At 40.8% G+C, this 21355-nt stretch overlaps 1 long non-coding RNA gene across 14 annotated transcripts in view; it reads left to right on the top strand.

Annotated features, from left to right (window-relative positions):
- The window catches only part of LOC142019691 (uncharacterized), a 131654-nt gene that overhangs the window by 26853 nt on the left and 83446 nt on the right, over window positions 1-21355 (top strand). For all 14 annotated transcript variants that reach the window (XR_012647159.1, XR_012647163.1, XR_012647162.1 and 11 more), the window contains 4 exons: window positions 773-865; window positions 1538-1692; window positions 9333-9432; window positions 11036-11090. This is a non-coding gene — a long non-coding RNA (uncharacterized LOC142019691). The remainder of the gene's footprint in view (window positions 1-772; window positions 866-1537; window positions 1693-9332; window positions 9433-11035; window positions 11091-21355) is intronic.

The raw sequence follows: 21355 nt of genomic DNA, 5'->3' as shown, positions 1-21355 counted from the left end.
TTGTTGTTCAACCTTTAGGAAAAGAAAAACACCACAAATTACCAGGGTGCAGTTCTCTTAGTTGGACATTATTGGCATTTCATGCAATACAGTGTGGAAAGCCACTCATTCCCAGTCATTGGAGAGCAGGAACAATATTTTGCATCCTACCTCTCACTGAAAGGGAGAGAACTAGTGATACAATGGAAATGTGTACATCTTTGATGTGTGATACATGTTGTACACTCCCATGTCTATGACAGACACATTTAACAAGAAAAGATCTGGAGTCAAAAGTACACCTTAAAATGTGCATATCATCCATGTCTAGATGTTTATAATCAGGCAATGTCCTGAATGGATAACACAACAAAAATCCAGATTGGGTGGGCAAGAAACATCATTCAAAATTCTTTTACTGAGGAACAAGGTGGTATTAGGACAAGAGCACCATAAATGTCTTGTAATATATTATGGAGGCAATGAGACCCAGGAGACGTTTGTGTTGTTATTTTGAAGAGAATCCACCTCTGCTCCTTGAATGACTGAGAACTGGAAAGGAATGGGCCTAAGGGGGACACATCCTAATTCTCCTAGAGTCTCACAAACTGGATCTGACCCAGATTAGCTGGACTTGGTCTGGCTTGAATGAAGACTGAGTCAGAAAGACCCTTATCTCATTTCTGCTTATGGCTGAGACACATGGGACTCTTTGAAGCCTATTCTTGCTCTTGGGTAATACTGTGACAGCAACAGCTTTCGAATCTCAGATACTCTTGCTTTCCATTTTCAGCCAATAAAGTGGAAGAGCTGATTGTCCAAGCTCCACCTTCAGCCAAGGAACACTTATGAGTAATCCAGAAAGGAGAAAATGAAAGACTAGAAGGTAAGCGAGGACTGAGGTAAAACAGGCATATTCAGGTGTAGGGAACTGATTCATTTTTATACCAAAAGATTTCAGATGTGAGTTCTCACCTTGGAATTATCACAATGGCTGAGGCTTGAGTCATTGCAAAGACAAATACATAATTTTTTCACTATTTTGTATTATTTCACTCTGGGATCAAGTTGGAAAGCGGCTGCGTGCTGAAGGAGAGAGCACCAAAGTTAGAGGTATTAGAACAAGAGTATAATTTCAGAGCCAGCAGACTGATGTTTGAGTTGGATTTTCCCCAGTGCCAAAGTCTATCTTTAATCCCGAGCCCAGCCATAAAGCTTTACTTGACCATTTCTTGTTCAATTCCGTAAAGCATACATTGTTACCATAGCAACAGCTGCATCATTTATACATCAAATTATTTTATCACTTCAGTCCTTTGAGAGTTAGCATTTCACTTGTAAGGGATCCTATAATCCATATTAGTTATGCCACTTTTACTGTCTGATGTGTTGAGTGATTTTTTTATGCCATTTGTATTATACAGTGCATTGAGACATCTCCTTTCATTTTATTTGAACAGTTTAGGAGGTTGCAAAGAAACAATACGAAGATGCAAAAATAACTCTTAGCATATAATATGGGCACAATTTACATGCATTACAATTTTCTCTTTGGCAGATTTCATTCCAGGCTAGTCTATGGGACCCTCATTCCTGTCGGCCTCATACCTTTGCTGTCCCATCAAAATCAAGAAGCAAAAAATGGCTTAACTACTATAGGATCTCTAATCAGTGAAATCGATAGAACTATTTGGGAGAACAATTCTACTCAAAGTGAGTTAAGGTTGCATGATCTAGCCCTCTAATAAGCTTTACATCTATTGCTATTTTGAACAACCTTTTTCTGGGGGGTAGTTTTGGCTAAATATTTAAATGCATTCTTTGAAACTGCAATGCTACACGTAATAGAATTCATTCTCTCCAACTGTGTGATTTGCCCTGTCATGGATATCACAAAGGGTCACTCTTGCTCCAACTACCATTTAGTCAGCTACCCATTTAAATCTTCCAATTGAGATTCTTAGATTTCACCATATGTGCCTCCAGACAGCGTATAGGAGGGCTGCCCAGATAATGACAAGGCTGTGTATAGTAGAGCTAGCAATAACATTAGATTGATGCATCAAGATTTAAAGTTTTTCTAACTTCTGGATGGTTGCATTCACTGAAGTCTGGTCAACATGACCTGAGGGTGTTTGTATTGTTGAGAAGCTTCTACATGTTCTGCCTCCCTTGCTTCCTCTATCTGTCCCCAACAAGTCCTGGAGCTAACTTTGAAGATGCATAAGGTATGCAAGGGATTTTTAAAGACTGTTGTGAACAAGAGGGTGCCAAAGGTTAATCTATTTAGTTATTTCTAAGATGCAGAATCTAGTATTGTAGCACCAGATCACAAGCCACTTATGGAGTTCTCTAGGAATATCACTTCTTCTTTAGGCAACTTTGCCCCTGCTTCTCTCTTTAATTATTGCTGTTCTTGTTCCTTGTCTTCAGTTACTGTCAAAATGCCTTTTTAAAAAACTGTCTGGAGAATGTTTAGCTTGGATTCAGCCTTACCCCTTTCAGAACTTCTGTTCCACAGCTGAGGTTACAGAAACCAAGAACACCTTCACTCTGGCTCCCCTGAGTTTTGTCTAGCTGACTGCGGGTGCATCATCCTATAGAAAAGGACAGTGGTGGCTAGAGGACATTGTCTGATGCCGCCAGGCCTCAGCCCATCAGAATGTCATATTTTCTCTTGTCTTTTCCAACTCAGGAGAAAAGCTGCTGTATTCTGCGGAAGTGAGATAAGTGGCCTCCCTCTTCATATCTGAATACTTACAGCGGCTAAAGGCCAGCCTAGAAATAATAAGCACATTGATCCATGTGGCCAAATCCTTATTGGAGAATAAGTAGTGTAGTTTGCTGTCAAACTATAGGAGGAAGAATTAATTTCTTGCCGCTGTGGATGTCTTGAGATCCAGGATCAGTGGTGAGTCCAACAAGACCCCAAGGCTTTGTGACTGACATTTGAGTTCAGTGAGAAACAAATGTAGGGTTTAGCTAGTAAATTCCTTCACAAACTAAGACATGCAAGGTTTGTATTGCCTAGAATTATATGGCATTTACCTGTCTTCAGATTTCCTCACAAACACCAAACTCAGTGAAATATTCTATCTTTCAAATGACCCTAAACTAAATCACCCAGGGTAGACTTTTATAGTTTGACATAAGATCAGGCAAAATGCACAGCAGATTTTAAAATGAGTTAAGCTCTAAGATATTGGGTCCATTCAAATATGAAACTCAGTGAAATGATGAGAGGAAAGGTGAAACCAAAGATAATGTGTTGCAGAAATCTGAAGGCCAGCTAGTGTGAACTGTGTATCTTGGAACACAGAAATACACCCTGTAATTTCTGCATCAAGCACAAAACTTCTGGTGGAGATATTAGTACATATATTTTAGAAAGATTTCTAGTCCTGAGTCATAAATCCATCTGAACATAGTTAAATTTTTCCAGGTTCAAGTATGTATGTTTGGGGCATAATTTTAGATATTTAGAGGTCATTAAAGTCAATATTGTAGATCTGTCCTTGGACGTGGCAGCTGTAGGTATGCAACTGAGGAGATAGCCAAGAGTAGATTGAGACAGAAGATCTGACAGCATCTGCAGCAAAATGTCTCCCCTTTGTGTCTGGGGCTGTCATTAGGGTTCTTTTTACTGTTGTCCTTTTGTGGTGGTAGAGCTACTATTTAATTGATCTGTAGAATCATCTAGCTCAGGCTGATTCCAGTGGGCAAGACTCTAGGGGCAGATCCTTCATGGGGGATGATTAAGTTACTGGGCATCTGTGACTAAAGAAATCACTGTTGTGACTGGGGGTAGGTCTACACTGCAAAGTTATTTCAAAATAATGGCTGTTATTTTGAAATAACTGTCTTAGCCTCTATGTAACTTGATTGCTATTTTGAAATAACTTCAAAATATGGTTGACTTATTTCAAAATTGGTAAAGTAATTTCATGAGGAATAGTACCTATTTTGAAATAGGTGCTCTTAAGACAGGGAATAAAGCCTGTTTTGAAATAAACCATAGTGCGTTCAATGGCTGTATTTCAAAATATCAAAATAGGCTCTGTGTGTGTAGACAAGTTAGTGGTGGAAGCGGGGTTATAGGGACACCTGGATCCACTGAGCCCCAGCCCAGGGCCCTGTTAGCAACAGTGGTTGGCTGCTAGGGTCAGTGGGGATCCCCACGGAAACACACTGACCCCTGTTACCCCTGGGCCACTTTCAGATCTCCTCCTCTCCTCATACTTGGTAAAGTGCAGATCAGGCTTCTCTGGGTCTGGCAAGTAGTTCCCCACCCTCTCCATGTCTTCTGGCAGGGGTATTCGTGGTTCAGGCTAGTCCTCGGCCTTCTGGTCAGGTGCTAGTTGGGCTCTTCTGGGTCTGGAGGTGTGCCACGCCTTGGCCACAATGGGTTGTTCCTCCTCAGAGTCATCTGGGAGGGGTTCCAGTGGTCCGGGCCAGTCCTCGGCCTCCCAGAGCAAAAGATCCTCCTCTCACTCTGAGAGCTCAGAGCCTGCACGTGGCTTCTCTGGTGGCTGGGCCCCTACTGAGTCTGGGCTGTGGTTTTTATACTGGTAGCCCTGCCCCTTGCCTTCTGGTCAGATAAGAGAGTGGGGATAAATTCTGTCCATCACAGTGAGGGGAGGATTCTCCCCCTTCTGGGTCAGGTAGTGGCTATGCCTGCTCCCTGCACCTGGCATAATGAGCTCACTAAAACTAAGAGATGTGTTGTATAGGAACGAAATATGACTTGGATATAGTATTGCTTATCAGAGAACCCTGCAGTGGGATTCAGCAGACCTGACTTTGCCACTTGTTTTTCAGCCAACCTTAGACTTTACTTTAATCACTCAGTGCCTCAGTTTCCACATCCATAAAGTGGGGATAAACAATACTTTCCTCTTTTGTAAAGGGGTTTGAGGTCAATAGATGAGAAATGCAACAAAAGATATTAGCTATAATAATTAGATATTATTATCGCAGTCCTTAGAGGATGAAGAGGATGGCTTCTGATGAAGATGATGCATTTAAATAATGGGAATACACATGCTTGTGTGAGCACAGACATGGACTTCTCTGCTATTATTTCCAGAAGCTGAAGTCCAGTTGTTGCTGTTGTGGAGACTAGAGAAGAAATAGGAAAAAGAAAGGAAAAGGAACACTGGAGATTAAAAGTGCATTTGAAATGGAAGAAATCTACTTTTCAATGAAAATACTTTTAGGCCATTTCAAATGGCTAAATGAAATAATTACAAAGTTTGGAAATGGAGAACGGTAGCTTTGATTTTTTTTCTTCTGTGAAGTAATTAAAATAAGCAATTTTTCAAATACTAAGCAGAAGATTGCTAATGGCTGAACCAAAAAGCTTTCATTTCATTCTTGGGGCCTCTTTTTCTTCTAAAAAAAGACCAAAAATATTAAGGTGGTTTTCTAGATAGATTAATGCACGAAGCAGTTGCTAGTTGGATGTCATAAAGATTACAGCAGCACAGACTAGCTGAGATTCAGAGCCAAATTTAAATCACATAATAGTCCAGTTAATATCAATGTATAATTAAGAAAAAAGCACCAAAAGTCTGTAATGCTTATTTGATGGAGGAAAAAAAATCTAATTGTGTTTCTTTAGGAATTTTCCATTTCAATTGCTTTTGTAGACATTTAATGGATTTCCTGCCCTGTTTTGGTATTACTGGGAATTATCCACAAGTTAAAATCAAGCCCTAAATTGGAACACAGGTAGACAAATTAGCTCAGCCAGAGAGTGGTCTTTGTGGAATGACACTGTGAGTTCACGCTGAAGTTTTAGTACTAATGTCTCAAATCTGGTGTGAAAATTTGCCATATTATCTTAAACAATGTAATTCTAACTCGTTTCCTCACTGTTCTAATCCTGCTGAAATACCTAACAATTCAAGAACACTAAACTATGGGCTGTTAAACGTAACTCATTAATCTACATAAATGACAAGATTTTTTCTAATGTATATTATTAGCATGTTGAGGCGTATTCTGCCATTGCTAGCAGAGAAATTTAGAGTACATGGTTCCTCATGAATATCACTGATTTTGTTGAATCTCCCACTCATCACAAAACAACGAGAACTCCCGTGGCACCTTACAGACGAAAAAATTTTTTGGACCATAAGCTTTCGTGGGCAAGACCACTTTGTCAGATGTCACAGGACTGCTTGTTTTTTGGATACAGACTAACACGGCTACCCATCTGATACTTGCCCCTCATCACAGATTAACTTGATCCTTTGAATGAGACTAAAGGGGTGTCACCTGCCATTCCTTACAAAGCATTATGGAAGTTTGGCCAATTACCCAATTTGGTTGCTTTTATGGTTGTGCCTTGAATGTTAAGGGTATATTGAAATAGTAAAATTAAGGACAATGCATTTCTATGTTAGCATGAATATAAGGATGCCCACACTGGATAAGACCAAAGGTCCATCTAACCTAATATCCTGTCTTTGGACAGTAGCCAATGCCAGATATCCCAGAGAGAGTGAACAGAACAGGTCGTCACCAAGTGTCTCACTCTCTGTCATGCATTCCCAGCTTCTGATACCATGTCCACAGCAGCCCAGCAGAGAGGGGAGAAGGACTGGCACTGGATTAAAGCAGCAGTGTATTTGTTGCCATCGCTGTTTTTGGCCCATTGAGAGCTGAGGGAATTATCTCAGCTATGTCTACACTAGCATTCCTCTTTCGAAAGAGGCACGCAAATGAAGGAAATTGAAAATGCAAATGAGGCATATATTTACATATCTGGCACCTCATTTGCATATTCTTATTTCAAAAGAAGAAAAGCAGTGTAGACCTGGCTCTTTCAAAATTAATCCCTGTCCTCGAAGGAATCCTCCTTCCAAAAAAGAAATTGAAATCTTTTGAGGATGGGGGTTACTTTTGAAAGAGCTGCGTCTATACTGCTTTTCTTCTTTTGAAAGAAGAATATGCAAATAAGGTGTCAGATATGTAAATCTCTGCCTACTTTGCATTTTCAATTCCCTTCATTTGCGTGCCTCTTTCAAAAGAGGAATGCTAGTGTGGACGTAGCTGTTAAGAAGCCAGGTAGATTACAGGAAGTAGGTACCTGAGGAGGAAGTAGAGCAAGGGGTCATTTTGTACTTCATTAGAACACATGAGAATGCAACACACTGACTAGAGGAAAACAGAGCGCATCAGTCCATCTATCTGTATCTTCCTTTCCAATACTAAATCTATACAGAGACCTTTTAAACTCTGCCCTTTAGCTTAGCAAATAAAAAGGTGAAAAGAACAGAGGTGACACCAGAGTGATGTATAACAGTGAAATTTCTACAGTTTGTTTTACCGTTACTGATCGAGTCATCCTGGTCCAAGTTCACTCCAAGTATAATCCCATTGGTAAATCAGGGATAAATATGGGCCTATTATATTAAAATGTAGAGTGGCAGTTGTGATAAGAGGAGGTTCCTTTAATTTACACCCTTCTGGCTGAAATGGGAGGGCATTCTGGGTGATGTAGCCTCAACAATTAATCATATCTCACTCGCCCCAGCACCACTACATCTTAAGCAACTGGGGCCCTAGATCATGCTGAAAATCTGATTTTTTCTTCTAAGCTGCCTATGAAGAGATACATGTGGTAGGTAAAATTCCTTTTAAATGATCACACAAGACAGAGGATTGGTGATTCTGAGACCAGCTTTCAATATATTTATGCAATTCTTCTAAAAAATTGATTAATGGAGCTTTTTCTAGCAGCTGTTCATGACAGAGGTAAGCTACATGGATAAAACATGAAAAAGGGCTCCCAACATTAGCTACCCAAATGGCAGACATACTTCAAAGAGGTGAGGAAACTTTCTTCACTCCTACACAAAATCCATCCATCTTTAGAGCTCACTATAATTATGTTCCAGCCTTTGCACATAGAACCCAAATGACAAAATTAAAATAAACGAATACATCAGTTACCTAGTTACAGTAAGACTAACACATACACAGAAAGATAGCATTTCCTTTACCGAAGTCCGTTGCAATTGAACTTGAAGAGGGCCAGCCAAGGGGTAGATAATAGGTCTCTTTGTCAAGTCAGCTAGACAGTGACCCAAAAAGTAATTACTATCTGATGAAAGAGAGACGTAACGCTATGGGACATATGGGTGTATGCCTCAGAATGTGAAAAATGAGAGTTGAATGGAAATATCAAGTTTGTACAGCCTGTCAAGAGACATGTAAGGACTAGTTTGGATATAAGCAGAAAGAAAAAGAATTTGAACATTAGGGCTGCATTTATGCGAGCAAGTTCTTTCGAAAGATTTGTCAAAAGAAGGGGCTCTTTCAAAAGATCCCATGGGATGTCTACACACAAAAAGTGTTGTTTTGAAAGTAAATCAAAAGAATGGGGTGCTCCTTTTGAAATCGCTCATTCCCATTTCAGGAAGAGCATTCCCTTTTGAAAGCTTCTTTCAACAGAAAATGTGTGTAGATGCTCTGCAGGGCCCTTCTTTCAAAAGAACAGTCTTCATTTGCCATCCCTGGCCCATCCTTTTGAAAGAGTGGGGGTTGTATGGATGCTCTCTTTCGAAAGAGCACATCACTCTTTTGATCTGCTTTTTTGTGTGTGGATTCATTCTTTATTCTTTTTTGAAAGAAGTTCTTTTGGAAGGGATCTTCTGGAAGGGCTTCTTTCAAAAGATCTCTGTAGTGTAGACATAGCCTACTTAAATTTAGTGATAGGAATGATCCTGGAGGGACAATGGGAGTGAAGTTCTCTATCTTGTGATAAACTATTCAGCTCTGTCTTACCTGACTTCTTCTGCTGTTATCCTCCTATTATTCCTTCCCTTCCTTCCCCTTTTCTCTTTTCTTTATCTACATTGTTCTTGCCTCTTCTGCTCCTTCTACCCATGCTTCCCATTTCTTTTAGCATCCCACACCATCCCACACCCATGTATGTACCATTTTTTGCAACACAAATCTCCATTTCCATCTTTGTAGACACATATATGCAATGACTGCAAAAGGCAGTCAAGAATTAGACTCGGTATATATCTATACCTCTGTCTCTTGATACGTGTAATAGGGTTACCATATAAAAAAGAGGGCATCCCTCAGAGGCAGTGTATCTGTATCTACCAGCTCAGGATGTATTAATATTTTATAGTATATATAATACATTAACACAACATGAGTTGGTAGGTACAGATACAGATACACTCCCTTTCAGGGATGTCATCTTTTTTGTAAGGTCAGATAGCCATCAAGATGAATGTAGCAGCAGCTAAGTATCCATGCTCATCCATGTAACTTATTCCCACCTCACCATTTGTTTCAGCCTCTCATTGCACCATTTGTTTATATTTCAGATTCCTCAGGACAAGAACTTCCTCTTACAATGTGTTTGTATAGCACTTAGCACAATGGGATCTTGGGCCATGAATGGGAGTCTGATCCTGACTGGATGCTGTAAGTGCCCTTATGATAGAAATAAACAATATAATTGGTGAAGGCTTTCACAATTTTCTCTTGTGGGAGAGCCTATGAACTGGGGTTTGTGTAAGTGGAAATTTGAGTAAAAAGAGCTACAGACAGTCCATGTTTTTAAAGGACACGTTCCAATTTTGGGAGATGCCTGATAAATTGAAAATCAAATTAAACACAACCAAATATCTATGGAATAGGATCACAGTATAATCTCCCCACTTCACATCTCCCACTATATCTCAACGCTGTCCTGGAATAACCAATTTAAGGGGTGAAGTTAAAATTCCATTTCCTGGTCCGGGAAGAATGTATCCTATAATCAAAACTGGCACCTTGGCTCGTTCTCCTGGCAGAGATGTTCTGTTCAACTACATCACTTTGCCTTTTCCAAAAGGATAGAATAGTCCTTCCCATTCCATCTTCCATCTGGGAATACTCCTATGCAACTTCTACTCCCCAGTCTCAGGCAGGTTGGAGTGATTGCTGTCACATGGTCACTGTACAGCTGGCAGGAAGAGATGAAACTGCTCATTTCCATCTGTGACATTTCTCAGCCAGGAAGAAAGCTACAAGGCACCAAACTGTAGGCTGAGAGGCATCAAAGCAGCCACCTGTTAGAGATACTGATAAAGAGAAAACTTGGTAAAATGTAGAGCTGTGAATAGCTGCTGGGAATAAAATAAACTGATAAAAAGAAAGGGATGGTGCCTTCTTACCACCAACCACCCTGTATAGCTCCTGTCTGAGGTTAGAACCCAGGAGGACAGAAATAAACACAAGCCTGTATATAAAACAGATTACATGAGACACGCTGGAGGTGTGGATAGCACAGATCAACCGCTACAGTCATAGGGTACAATGCATTGTACTGTTAAAAAGGCTTGGGGAAAATAGAAGTCCATATGGTCCAATTAGAAATGCACAATGCTTCTGCTATAAGTCAGAAAATAGCACCTGAAAGGCTTTTGTCATTTCTGGACTTGCAAACACATGTCATTTGCAGCCTTGTATTTGTAGGTGCAGACTTCCCTGACTGTGGGGGAAGGTCAGAGAACACATTACATGGAAATCATATTTCTCTCCACATAATGTGGTAAATAACTAGAGTCTGCCAAATCCAGATTCAAAGGGAAGGCTGTGAGGGGGCAGGGGAAGAATTCTTAGCCTATGTATATACTAGACTAAGAAAGTTGACCACGGATAGGCCAATTGTGTAGCTAAAATCAAAGTACCTGCACTTGGCTAACTTGGCTGTCTATACAGGGGAAGGTTAATGGGAGAGTTTCTTCTGTCAGCCTTCCTTATTCCTCACATCCCGTGAGGAGTACAGGGGTTGACTGCAACCCCCAAGAGTTTGATTTTGTGTGTCTCTACTAGACTCACAAAATCGAACCCCAGAAGATTGACCCTGAGCAGGTCAATCTTCCTGCCCTTAGTTGATATAAGTCATCTTAGCTCTATTGACCATGGCAGGTGAGAGGAAGTGATTCTAGGAACTGAGGATCTATCCCTAGAACCCCGTCTGTGCTCCACAGAGCTGTAGGATTTAATCAAATATTTTCTAACACAGATTCAATTTGAATAGGTACCCAGTTTTTCCATGAGCAATATGTTTGTCAGAGGAAAAGAAACTCGAGGAGGTAAGTTCCTCTTTTGACGTTTATATGTAGCTTACAGGAATGGGAAATGTACCACATGGAGAACCTTTTTCTTGGGTATTTAAGTAATTATATATTCCAGATTAAAACAGAATTCTGCTTAGTAAATCCCTGAGATATGGATTTGCACCCTGCACAAGAAGTAGCTGGTCCAAGTGCCAAGATGTTATTTTCCTTTTAATGTTCAATAAAATTTCCATGAGCATGACGTTAGCTAGAGATATGAAATGCAAATTTATTTCGCTACTCTGTTGCTGCCTGAATGGATGTAAAATAAGCATATAGAGGTCCTGAATTTTAGCCCTGATGTCTTTGTATATGCGCCTGGAACAGCTCTATGGAACCCCTACATTGTCCATGCAGAACTGCATATATCTGTTCAAGTCTCCAATGTGTGCACCCTTGAGACTAGATGACTGAACATGTCTATGTGTCTTGACATTGTGGATTTGTCCACACGCACAGATATGCACCAATACCATGCTGGGAGTCAGACCAGAGCACTTGGAATCCTGACACTTACAAAAGGAGCTGGTGGCTCAAGCAATATTCGGCTCATTTTATGGTGCTGGATAGAGCTCTGATGAATCTCACAAGTCAGGGTAAATTTGACAGACAGCATGATTCGTGCCCAGGGGACAAGACTGGGACTTGTGGGACATGGGTGCACTTTTCAACTTTACTGCTGTCCTTCGGTATGCTCAGAGTAAACTGCGTCATTTCTTTATGCCTCTGATTTTTCCATTTACCTTTTCTGTCATATCTACTTAGGTGGAGAGTTTCAAAATGACTTGACTGAGTTAAGAGCCAGTGCACCTGTGCTCCTAATTCATCCAGATACTGTTACCCCATTTTTTGTGTGATATCTGTTTAGCTGTTAAGTCCCTTAGTACAAGGATTTGTTTGACTTTATCACTTGCCTAGCACAATGGCCACGGAATCACAGAATACTAGAGCTGGAAGGGCACTTGAGAGGTCATTGAGTTCAGTCCCCTTCACTCCTGACAGGACCAAGCACCATCTAGGTCTTTCTGAGATGGGACTTCCAAGTGCTAGTGTAATACAAATAATACATATATTACTTTTTAAGTAAATTTGGGTAGAATTTTCTGACATATGAACATCTACCATGATGACAGCTAAGGGACTTAATTCTTCCCATCTATATTCAGTACTTTATTATTCCATGATGTGTATTGTTTGACCCATATTTATTCTGGTGGTGTGCGTATATGACAATTTTTAAAAGGGTTTGAATGTCTCATAGCATGATAGTGGAGCTATAACTTCAAATTATTTTTATTTTTAAAACATACAATAATAAGAGCTACCTCTGGAAAGGCCACTAACTGAGCTAATTTGTTAACCTGGGTAGAATTGTTAACCTGACTCTAGAAATTGCCAGTACTTGTATTACCCTCACAAATTTCTTATCACTTCCACACTCAGTGACAGACACCCCTTTACCCAATCTGTAGGGCCCAAGGTGTGACCCTGTTAATTTAAACTCCCACCCTTACCCAATTCCTAGGGCTCAGGGCATAATTCCCTGTGGGTATATAACATCTGTGCCACTGAAAAAGCCTCACACAGTAATATTGTTATTCTCTATTTATTTACAAGTACCAAGAAAGCAGAATAAATGCCAAGCACACAGTATCAAGCTCACTAGTCCTGATAAGGCAGGCTGATTTCCCTGTCGGGACAGACAAAGTCATTCTCTGGATGCTGGTTGTGCACTTCAGAGTCTTGGGGGTCTTGGGGAGGTGAGTCCTCCTTAAGGTGTTCTTTCCTTCCTTTCCTGCCTAAAGTTCTTTCCTTCCCTTCTTTTTTCCTCTTGCACCCCAGTTTAAGTAGCTATACCTTGACCAGTAACAGAGAGATAGCTGTGTTAGTCTGTACTCCAACAAAACAAAACAGCAGAAGTGTAGCACTAAATCAGCACTTTCAAGACTAACAAAATGATTTATTAGGTGAGCTTTCATTGGACAGACCCACTTCTTCAGACCATAGCCATACCAAGACAGGTATGGTATGGTCTGAAGAAGTGGGTCTGTGCCACAAAAGCTCACCTAATAAATTATTTTGTTAGTCTTTAAAGTGCTACTTTATTGCTTTTTTGGTTTGATAGCATATAGACTAGCACAGCTTTCTCTCTGTTACTAATCTTGAGATATGTTTCTTTATCTGGTAACAGTGGGTGGCATTAGGATGTTGTCTTCTTCTTAACAGTCTGATGTGACACTATGGTACTGAAATGTAGATGGAAAGTGAGTATGTGACCTGTAGCTTCACAGTTAATGTCTGCTGCTCATTATTCTGGCTGCAGAAGAGCTCTAGGCCTCTCAATATGGCTATAGAGAAACCACATTGGTTAAACAGTTACACTTGTGCTTCATTACTGGGAATGCTTAGATTAATAGTTTCAGGTGTGAAGAGACTATCAGCTTATCTAGTCTGACATGTATTACACAGGCCAGACGATTTCACCATGTAATATATCCTTTCAGCAAAGCATCCACTTTTGATTTGAAGACTTTCATAAGATGAAGAATCTACCCCTTTCCTTGGTACAGGTTGAACCCATCTCATCTGGCAGCCTCAGGACCTGACCAATGCCAAACAAGAGAATTTTCCCTTGACAGCCACCAGTCCTGGCTTTCACTGTTCTGTGCTGTTATTTAGCTGTAACTTACCCAAAATATCTTCTACGATCCCATTAAGCAGTGGAAGTATTGGTAATGCTGCTAGCCACTATTGACCTCCTGTGGTCGATCAAATTCTCTCATTTGGCACTAGTCAGGCCCCAAGAGTGATAGACTCAAGAGGTTGCACCTGTAGTTCATTTAATTCAATTTATTTAAAGATAAATATTCTGATATATCTGAAAGTTTTCAGCTCAAGACCCTACAGTTTTGTTTAAATATAATTCAGACCTTGATCTTATCTGGTGAGAGCACTCTAGATAAACGGTTAAAAAAAAATCCAGTGCGTCAGAACTGAAGGCATTGCACCCTGGGGAATTCCACAGGCAAAATGCATACTTTGAGCATTTTTTTCATTATCACATGGGATTTCCAGCACTGAGATTGTTTTGCTTGAAACGTGCATCTCCTTGGAGAATCTGTTAAAGATATGATGTAAGGTGCAAAGAGATCAAATTTCCAGTATTCTTTAGAAAGACTTTGACAAGGGTAGAAAGAAACATATTTCCCATTTTGGGAAATAGAAGCAAACACTCTTCACAGAAAGAAAAGTTTAATATTGCAAAAGAAACACTAGGCTGTAATGTTATGGGATTGATATATCTATGTGGCAATCAATCTTGTTTGTACAGTATTTCAGTGTAAGTTACTATTAAACTAAGATGTCATCCTATAATTTACACAACAAATTCAGTGTAAAAATTTCTGATATTTCATATGGACTAATTCCTGACTAACATTTACTGAGTAATAGAAATTACATTTGTTTTCTCAGGATGTGAAATATAGACATGAAAACTGCTAGAAAGAAAAGAAAAAAAAACAAAGAAAAATTACACTGATTTTTGAGGGATGAGACAACCTAGAATACTTAGGTTCAGAAATCAGTTGACCACGTTATTCTGGAAGTTTGGAGAAAGATAATATTTTTGAAGGCTGTATTTTGCTTCGGCTTCTGTGTGAAGAAGCCAAAGAAGAAAACTCACATGAATTTCTGCATCTGCTAAAAGATGCACAAAGCTCACAAATGTACTTCTTGTTTTTGTTTTAACTCATGTAAGGAATGTGGCAGCAGGAATGCAATGCTGCTGAAGGCTGGGAGGAATGTGTCTCCCAGAGATCGTTTGCATGAGAATGCAAAGGTGTGCATGTGTGATACCTTTCAGGCAAAGCCTAATGGGTAGCAAGTAAGCCTAGAGATTTTGTGTATTGTAAACACATTGTTGTAAAATCACAATTTATGCTGACACTCAGTGTGGGAGTTGTGGGATCTCACCAATGCTCTGGGTTGTTGTGGGGGATGTGGCAGTTGCCATAGCTGCATAAGACATTGATTACACAGGGCTCCCTGGTTTAAAGCATATCAAAACAAAAAGCAGTCAAGTAGCACTTTAAAGACTAGCAAAATAGTTTATTAGGTGAGCTTTTGTAGGACAGACCCACTTCTTCAGACCATAGCCAGACCAGCTGTAAGACAGGAGGGGAGGGGTACTAGTTGGGCCATCTTGCTGAGTGCCTTGGCCTTGCCTATGCATTATAGCTATAAGCATGGCTTGACTAGCCGTCCCTGCCTGTTGAAAGTTAGAGCTGGATACTAGGGTTTTCATGAAACTCCACACTGGAGATATTAAGAGCTGAAATCATGGAGTGGCCACTGAAGTTATGCAGAGCTGAAACCACAGAGTGGCCACTGAGGCCACGCAGAGCTGAAATCACAGGATTCTGCCTCAGGGCAATTCCCCCTGGAGATGCTGGCGGGTGGCTGGTAAGGGAGCAGTGGAGGATGACAGCGACCGGCGGATGATGGCGACTGCCGGGCGGCCAGTAGGAGGAGTGGCGGATGACGGCGACTGGCTGGCAGCCGGTAGGAAGAGCGGTGGACGACGGCAAACGGAGGGCAGCTGGTAGGAGGAGCGGCGGACGGCGCAACCAGCAGACCAGCAGGTGACCAGTAGGAGGAGTAGCCAGCAGCCAGCAGGTGGCAGTCAGTGGGATGCTGCAGATGAGTGGACAGCTGGTACTGCCCTGGTGATGTATCTGTGGGCTCTGGGTCCGGGACTGCACTGTGAGAGGTACACCCTGTAACTGTGTGTAGGGGAAGGGCAAAGAGCCCCAGCAAGAGACTTGGTTCTATAGTGTATGGGGATGGTATCTTGTTAAAGGGGTTTGTGTCTCCTTTGCTTAGATATACTGCATCTGTCACAGTAAACTTGGGGTAGGTTATGGTCATTAAATAAGGTGTTTCTATCTTAGACCCTGTGCTTGTGAGGGGGCGGGGAGAACTGCCTTACAGGCACCCAGCAAGTGGGGTGAGATTGTCCCAGGCCGCTGGGTGGGGGCTCAAGCCGGTTGGTTGTATCCTTGACAGGAACCCCCTAGGAGCTGAACCCGGTCCTTCTCGCAGGCACCTGGCATTAATAGAAGGGTTACACTCAGAAGATACTAGCAATTGCCAGCCAGCTAGCCAAACTAATGCTTGGGAAGGATGCATGTAAGTGGGTGTACACACTTGCATTATGTCTGCTGCATCTATCCTCGGTGAGACAATGACAAGAGTTTGCTCAGAAGTGGTTATTTTTTGAAGCCATGTGTTAAAATCGTCACAATTATATAGTATCAGTTTACTAAAGTATTAAAAGAGAGTAGATTTTTCCTATGAAATTTCTATTTAATATCTAGCTAAAAGTTTGAAGTATTTGAATCTCTCATTGAAAATGAAATATCTCCCTTTTCACTTGTATCTAAATGTTCATTTCCATTTCAGTCACTGTCCTTTGTCCATACCAGGAGTGGGTTTTCATAATCAAATACTAGTTCAAGGTTGAGCATCACTGGAGAAAATGAAACATTCTCCCCTTCTTTTTCCTTGCTCTGATGTTTGGGGTTCAACGCAGATTGGCACAGGGCTGCCACTCCGGGTACCTTACTTCTCAATGCCCAGATATCAAGAGCCTGCATACAAGCATACAGGTCATCCTGTGGCTTCCACCATCTGACCACTTTTAATTTGTCCTTCCCCAATACCACAGTACCTTCCCCTTCCCAAATTTCCCCAATCTTGTCTGCCAATGTGATAATCTGTCAGGGTTCTCAGAATTGTAAGCCTTGGCAAGTGAGAGCTTTGCTACTATAAGTTGGAATCATTGTAGATTTTTAAGAACAGGTTAGAAAATACCTCTCTGGGAAGGTCTAGTTAATACTTAGTTCTGCAGGGGACCAGACAAGCAGACCTCCTGAAGTCCCTTCAAGTCCTACGATTCTAACATTCTAAGGCTAAGCAGTGTGGCAGCTTCCTGAGACACCAGGTTGTCTTCCTGAGGTGCCACCTGGAGCAAACTGTCCAGGACTTTGCCAGTTCACACCTTATCTTGCAGGTAACAAAATAATGAAATCCAGCTCCTGAACTCCCCAAAGATGTCTCTCAGAAGTCCTCTAGTGGAGCACTCAAAGTTACAAAGGCTGTATCTCCTTTAAATGGACAAAACACTGGCACTCATTAATTTGTTGAGTTTGACAAACACTCTTATTTCAGTCACAGCACTTAATCTGTAGTAACAGCAAAAGAAGTGATAAGGGATAAATATTAAAACTAAGAATATATTTTGAAGAATAAAACTTAATTGCAGCAAATTACAGTCTTTTTCTAAACAGGTTTCTCAAACGAACTCAGTTTCTGGAGACTTCAGCTTTCTTAGATAAAGGGTCCGATGCTCTGTGATTTCAAAAACTCTGTGCCCTTTAATGTCCCAAGTGATGGACAACTCAGGTGTCTTCCCCCCATCCCTTTATCCCCCCAAATTCATTGATTCTGTTTCAAGTGCCAGGATGGCTTCTTGCCGTTCCCCCCCCTGGCACCGCCCCATGAATTTCCTATCCCTCTGGGGATTCGTAGGTAAATGGGGGTTCCATAATTTTTCCTCTATAATGCATAATTTACATTGAAGACAGGTAGATAGATGTTTTCCCTCCTGTTTGAGACAAAATCTGTTTCTCCATGTGTTTGGCCACAGATTTTAAAGTAAAATGTCAGTATCTATAATTCCTGCCATAGTGTTAATAAATACATTTCTCAGTTATGTTAATCACTACTGTGCCATGGGCTTTCATAAAAGACCTCATCTGATTCTCTTTTATAATTCAGTAATATTGTGTACAGTAAGGTGATTCAATTGCTTCTCTTTGGAGGGTCAGATCTCCCCCTCCCACATCTTTAAACTTAACAAACTTTTGAAACGTTTTCTTTGAGATGTAAGCTTAGACAAAGATTCTCTTTCTCAGAGATGTCACGCTGTCTACTCCCCTCTTTTTTTAGCATAAAAGACTTATTTACCTTGTAGTTAGCTATATCTTCATTGTTTCTTCCTGATGATGAGGCTGGTCAGACAAGCAAATACACTTTCCTTTGTGTAAGGCTGATTGTGCCAAAGAAATGCTTGACAAACACCTTTTTAGAACATAATTGCAGTACATACCTTTTTCTGGACACTGCATACATACAAATGATGTAAGAATATTCATGATCAAAGAGTTGTTAGCATCACAGTGATATATTACATGACATCTTTTGGTTAAATGTCATGACAACCATGTATTAGATATACTGAGCCACTGATGGACATCTCAGCCAGCCTGGTCATTATCTTTTAGTTATTAGCAAAAATTAGTGAAATGGTGCAAATTGTCACAGCTACACTGTGATGCTGATTTCTATCACTCAAGAACCTGGCTCTTGATCATTAAAACAAGAAAAAGGATAATATCAAGGTATTTTATGTTCATTGGCTCTAGAATATTTTCTCAGTCTCCTATAAACAGCCTTGATTAAACTGGTATTTCAAGTACAAATAATACAGTTAGTTTGACTTCTTGGCACATGTTTCTTCTGCACAATAGCAATCTGCTGAACATGGAAAGACACCATGCCTATCTTCTCAGTTAATCTGAAATATCATACAGAATCCAACGCCCACTGAAATCTGTGGTATTCTTTCCATCAATTTCCATAGCAGTTGGGTCAGGTCAATAGTTCTGAGGTAAATACAGAAATTTTAAAGAATATGAAATTAAAAATATCCCAGTGGAATAACAGTGTACCTGCCTTCCATACCTCTGATGATTCCTTACATGTTGGTTAAAATCCATTTCAGTGGTGTCTTATCCAAAGTCCACCAAAGTCAACAGGAGTTTTTTTCATTGATTCCAGTAGGTTTTGAATCACACCACCTGTCTTTTGTGACCTACTCTATTGTGTTAGTCAGGGTTTCTTATTCATGTGGAGGAGGAATTTACATCTTTGTATTTGAATAAAGATCTTAATGAACCATCTTTCTCAAGAGGACCAGTTACAGAGACTTAGTTTTAAGGCACTTTTATAGGAAGAGCAATGGCAGTTAATGCCCAGTAGAAAAGACGTTAGTTGAAGAGCTAAAATATGTAACCCATGTTTTACTAGTAAAATTGGCCCAGAAATACAATGTGGAATATATGCTGTGCTATGCTACACTGTGCTGTCCTCTGGTGTACTATACTATACTATACTATACTATATATTTGAGAGAGTTTGCATGTCTGTGTGTCCATCCATCTGTCTGTGAGTCGGTTTGTTCAAGAACTCTTCCTAAGCAGTTGGAGCTACAACCACCAATTTGGTATACAACTTCCTGTTATTATGACTTAAAACAAGGGCAGGGTTTGGTTGTGCCACAACAATGGGATACTCCTGGAATGCAATTGTTTTTATCAAACGGAAAGGGAGATATATAATAGCAGGGACAGTTATGCTCACAATGACTATGGGGGCAGCAAGCACAGGGGACGGTTAGATTTCACAATGACCCCAGCTGGGCAGTAGGTGCCCCAGCCCCAGGGAGCACCTGATGGCCAGCAGCATGGCTGTTGCTGTCCTGTCCCGCCCCAGGGAGCAGCTGCTGACTGGCTAGCGTGGAACCTTCTGCCCCAGCCACCTTTGGGGAGCAGCTGCTGGCAGGGCCACACAGCCTCCACCACCTGGGCTGGCCTATGTGGTCCCACTCGCTCTGGGCTAGCCCTGGGGAGATGATGGTGGGCAGGTTGTGCATCCCCTCTTGTCCCAGGCTAGTCCTGGGGAAAAGCGAATGGATGGCCTGTGCAGCCTCTACTGCACTGAACCAGCCCCTAGGGAGAAGCTGCCCCGTCTCTACCCCTGAGACCCCCCCACACCTCCTGCCCTGACTCCTGTACCTCTGTGGTCACTGTGAGTTTGGATCAGGACTATAACAATCTGATATGTCCTATAACACTCCATGTGATATCAAGGATTTTGTTTTGTTTATTAAGTTACTGTTATGGACTTATTTTATGGTTCATTTAATATTTTCTCCCTAAGCTATTCTCTCCCCCTCCACAACTCTTCAAAGTTAAATACTTACAAAATGAATAAGGAATTTCTATCTACACCAGACTAGAAAGCAAACCAATTAAAATCTAGTCAGAAACATGAAATAAGGTCTGTTTCAGATCTCAGAGAATTACAAACACTATTAAACTGTGTTTCTGTGTAGCTGCCTCACATTCACGGAGTCAGCTGTGCATAACATATTCAGTGTCAAGTAAATACAAATTAAATAAAAAAATTAAAAATAGCTTCCATTAGAGTGATCTATTAATATTTTAAGCCTTTAATGCTTAAAGCGCGTGAGTCTAATTACATGATTTTGCTATTGGAAGATCTTAAAGAGTTTCTTGATCTTCAGTATGTTTACATCTTTGGAAAAGTTTTCTTGTAAGGAATTAACTTTTGGAAAAGGTTTATTTCTACAACTAGGAAAGTTAGCAGCAACAATTGGGCTTCAGCTATTAATTTTTAATATTCCTGATAAAACCCAAACAAAGCAAACCCCATTTTTTATCAGACCTGCAAACAAAAAAATACCTGGTACTACCTGGTACCAGGATTTTGTTGCAGTTTGGATTAAAAAGCAAAGGGGAATAAGGTATGAGCGTAATTCAGACCTTGTGGGCCATGCAAAGAGATCTGTAATAACAATATGAGTAAAACAGTGGGCACTTTGTATAAGGGAATGTTTGTGTCCAACTGTTTAAAGGGTAAAGTATATGTCCTACTGCATTCACCAGACACAGCGGCGGTAGCCAGAACCTAGATTTGCTTCCTGGTATAGTTGCACTGTAGTGAATGAATGAACTTCTCAGACTGAGCAGTGCACAGCTTGCGCACACAAGTTCCATGGTTGCACAGTTCCCTCCTCTTCAGCGAACTGACATCACAATGCCAGCAATGGTGACAGAATGGCAGAAAACAAAAAAACAAACAAAAAAAAAAAGGAGCAATGGAGGCTGCAAAAGCTTTGGGCTTTGCAGTAGCTGCTGTGTTGACTTGTGGGTAATAGAGACTCTTGTCTTGGCAGTACTTGAGAAAAGATGAGTTTCATCTCCACTTACAGCCTTCTGGTTGCTGATACCTTAGCACTTGTCATTGGATCCTTCCCGCTTTTCTTCCTTAACACCACCTATGGACTCCTGCAGGGTTCCCTCAAACTTTTTCCA

Source organism: Carettochelys insculpta, chromosome 12 (genome assembly GCF_033958435.1).
Source record: "Carettochelys insculpta isolate YL-2023 chromosome 12, ASM3395843v1, whole genome shotgun sequence".
In the NCBI taxonomy this organism is placed as follows: Eukaryota; Metazoa; Chordata; order Testudines; family Carettochelyidae; genus Carettochelys; species Carettochelys insculpta.
This window is presented reverse-complemented; position numbering and strand designations above follow the sequence as displayed.